A 3,882-nucleotide genomic window follows, 5' to 3' on the forward strand; every position below is an offset into this window, starting at 1 on the left:
GTTAACTAATATTTGTACAACTAAATCTTTGTAGTAAAAATTTATTTTCATGAAGTTAGGAGGCTTCAATGATAAAAACTGTAAAAACACTTAAAGCTAAAAATCGTCTCTTAGTATGTAATGTTATTAGTCTTCTATTAAATAGCTGTCCTGCCTTATGTACTTGTGCTGATTTAAAATCAGTTTATGAAAGTAACAACTTCGTCATAAATGTCAAAAGTCTTTGTGCTAAGTAAAAAGATCAACCCCCTGCTTTCCTTACATTCATCTACTTATTCCACTGAGACTTTAAGATTTTATTTTGGTTTTGCCCTAGTATCTTGTTCCATTTTTTCTTTTAATAAAAATGCTTTTGATGGTGCTACTACGAAAACAACCTTAACAATACCTTGACTCTTGGCCCACTTTAATTTCTGGGTGGCAAAAAGCTGAATATAATTCTAAAGTATAGTCAGGGAGAACAGGAGAAAAATTATGGGTACTGGAATCTATGGGCACATTACCAAATATAAACTAAACCTCAGTTTCCTCATCTATAATGCAGGAATACTAATATTGCAAGGCTGCTGAGAATATTCAACAAGAATACACAGAAATGCCTAGTTTAATTAATGCCTACTTTCTCTTGTTTTTTTCAAAACCTAGACTCTAAAAATTGAGTCTAAAATGATATAACATATGCATGAGGAAATTTCCAATAATCCCTTTAAATGTCAAGAGAAGAAAAATGACTTCTTTCACTGAGGTCAATAGGGGAAAAGTATAAGTTAAACATGAAATGCCTGCAAAGATGTGGAAGAACAGGAACTCTCGTTCATTGCTGGTGGAAACGCAAAATGGTATAGCCACTTTGGAAGACAGTTCGGTGTTTCCTTACAAAACTAAACATACTCTTACCAATCACAATCCTTTGTATTTACCCATAAGAGTTGAAAACTTATGTCTACACAAAAATGTGCAAACTGATGTTTACCGCAGCTTTACTCACAACTTGGAAGCAACCAAGAGATCCCTCAGTGAGTGAATGGCCAAATAAAACTGAGGTCCATCTAGATAACAGACTTATTACTCAGTAATAAAAATCTATCAAGACATGAAAAAAACGTGGACAAACCTTAAATGTACATTACTAAGTGAAAGAAACAAATATGAAAAAGGCTACATACTGTTTAATTCCAACTATCAAACATTCTGGAAAAGGCAAAGTTACGGAGACATTAAACAGATAATTGCTAGAGGTTAAGGAGAAGACAATGAATAACACAGGTTTTCAGTGCAGGGAAACTACTCTGTGTGATACTGTAGAGGTGGATAGACATTATCATAAATCTGCCCCAAACCCATAGAATGTAAAACACCAGGAGTGACCCCAAAGTTACAGACTTTGGGTGATGATGACGTGTCAATTTAGGTTCACCAGTTGTAACAAAGGTACCACTCTGATGGGAGATGTTGATGATATTGGGACAGGAAGTCCATAATTCCCTCTTAGATCTTTCCCTCAATTGTGCTGTAAAGCCAGAAGTGCTCTAAAAAAAGCCTTTACAAATCAGTTTTAGTTACACAAGCTACTTTGGTGCCTTTTAGTATTTTTGGTTAATTGACCTATTTCATAATCTGATGGGCTTCTCCCTTACCCCTGTTTCCTAAAAAATTCCAAACAATTTATACATAAAAATTTTAAATACAATTTGTTTTATTTCATTGGAAATAAATTTTCTTTATATGACCTCATTAAAAAAATGTTTACAAAACCAAAGCATTTCTCCTAATTTTTTAAGTCAAAAGCAATGGTTATTTTCTGGGTTTTTTAAAAAATAAAGTATACAAATAAAACAGAAAATAAATTTTAATTCTGTATAAAGCAACATTTCAATTACAAGGCTGCTAGTGGTTGGATTGAATAAAGAAGTCACAGACTGCCATGGTTTTGGAACATGGTAAACGGAATACATATTTGATATCCAAAAGGCTGTACCTCTCAGTTTTGAGGAGAAGAAGCACTGAAAACTCTGAGAAGGTATGTGTAACAAACACAATCACACTCCCACACCTCCCTTTGCCAGGTGATGCCAGGGTAGGCTTGTACAAGGAACCTGAGGATTCTGTATGACTCTTAGAATTGAATCCATATCACTGTTTGACGCAATACTACCAGTGAAAAAGATTACAAATCCAAATTTCAGTTTTGAAATTTTCTAAGTGGAGGTAATCTTCAAGAGCGATTAGGTTTTTCTAAATGCCTATACAGAAACTGACAAGATTTTCATTCAGGACTACAGCTACAGTTCCTCCAGCACCGCTATCCATTTAACTACCTTACTCAAAGCAACAGCTTGGCTAAAAGGATTTATGATTTTTCTGCCAAATCCACAATAATGACTGTTAGATCTTGAATTAGAAGATTATACTCATTCATAAAGCCCCAAATATCCCTAAGTAAATCAAGCCATGAATAAACTCCTCCTTGTACTAAACTTTCTTTTCTCGTAAAAAGCAAAACTCCTGCCAAAAGCTTAATCAGGCAAAGAATTTTACATTTTGATCCTTTTCCTTGAGAACCTTTTCTCATGAAATTGATTCCTTCTGTGGTAGCGGGTAAGACTTCTAGGCCTGTTAGAAGGCATTTGGTGCCAACATGTGGCAGTGAAAAAAAGCAATGCATTATTACAACGGGTGGGGATGCTTTCTCCTCTGAGGCAATGTCAGCATGCATGTTGCTAAGTTTGGAAGATGCACCATCTGCGCACAAAGCACCAAGATCTTGCTTACAGTCAAAAAAATTTTTTTCTGGTGATTATTTTGGCAAAGAAATTTAACACTCTTTCCACTGAGTTATGGCCGCAGAGCCAAAGGGTTCTGCTTTCTTTTGTTGGTAATACTCTTTCAAAGATGTCTCCAGCCGTTAATATTAACAGCCTTTGCATTTTCACAAGAGATTCACGTATTAGGGACATTCCTATGACCCTATCAATATTCCTATTAACAGACAAAAACAAGGGACTAACTGCTTAGAGCAGAATCATTCATTTCATCCAATTGAATTCTGGAGAACAATGAGATGGTTTCCAGTTCCCTCAAAATTTACTTTAAAATGTCAGAAACATGATAGCAATACCAGAATGGATGACATCATCTGAAATTTGGCGTACATTTGGTTCTGCTAATAAAGTTTAAAGGTCTATCCAATTTAATATGGCTGCTTTTCTTGGCAATGTGAAAAGTCAGTCTTAAAGAATCCTGAAAGAAAGGGGTCCTATGATGGAAAAAGTTCCTCTACATTTTGGTGAAGTTTCACCTTATAACTTCTAGTTACAAAAAAAGTCCAAACTGTTGGCTTTATATACACTTTCTTGCATAGCCTGTGAGGGGAAGCTATATTTTTTCAATGGAAAAAACTACACGGTACAAAAAAAAAATACAGGGTACATCAGTTTTCCTAACTTTAGGTGGTGAGAACTCTGCCACATCAAAATACCGAGGATCTGTGCCCTTTCATCTTTTGTGATTAAGTAGCTAGCTACGTGACTTTCATTTCTTTTTTGTTGTCAAAGTTGGAATGAAAGATATATGGCGGTGGGGTATATTTGTGTCAATATGATGACAATGAATACAGAATTTTCCAACTATGTACAAGAATGGCTATTGATAATGGATCTTGATAAAAAAAAGTCTTTCTTCTCCCCCAAAACTATTTTTAAAAGTAACAGAAAAGGTTGGTTGAAGTGGCTAATGTCTATAGTTCTAGCACTCTAGAGGCTGAGGCTAGTAGACTAACTAGTTTGAGACCAGCCTGAGCCAGAGTGAGACCTCCCCTCTAAAAATAGCCAGGCACCATTGTGGGTGCCTGTAGTCCTAGCTAGTAGGGAGGCTGAGGCAAGA

General features: G+C 35.6%; 1 protein-coding gene across 2 annotated transcripts in view; it reads right to left on the minus strand.

Moving 5' to 3' along the window:
- MCU (mitochondrial calcium uniporter) overlaps positions 1-3,882 on the minus strand; it is a 201,913-nt gene that overhangs the window by 53,467 nt on the left and 144,564 nt on the right. The gene's annotated exons all lie outside the window — the stretch shown is intronic.

This window comes from Otolemur garnettii, unplaced genomic scaffold (genome assembly GCF_000181295.1).
Source record: "Otolemur garnettii isolate 467f Iridium unplaced genomic scaffold, OtoGar3 scaffold00008, whole genome shotgun sequence".
NCBI classification, from domain to species: Eukaryota; Metazoa; Chordata; class Mammalia; order Primates; family Galagidae; genus Otolemur; species Otolemur garnettii.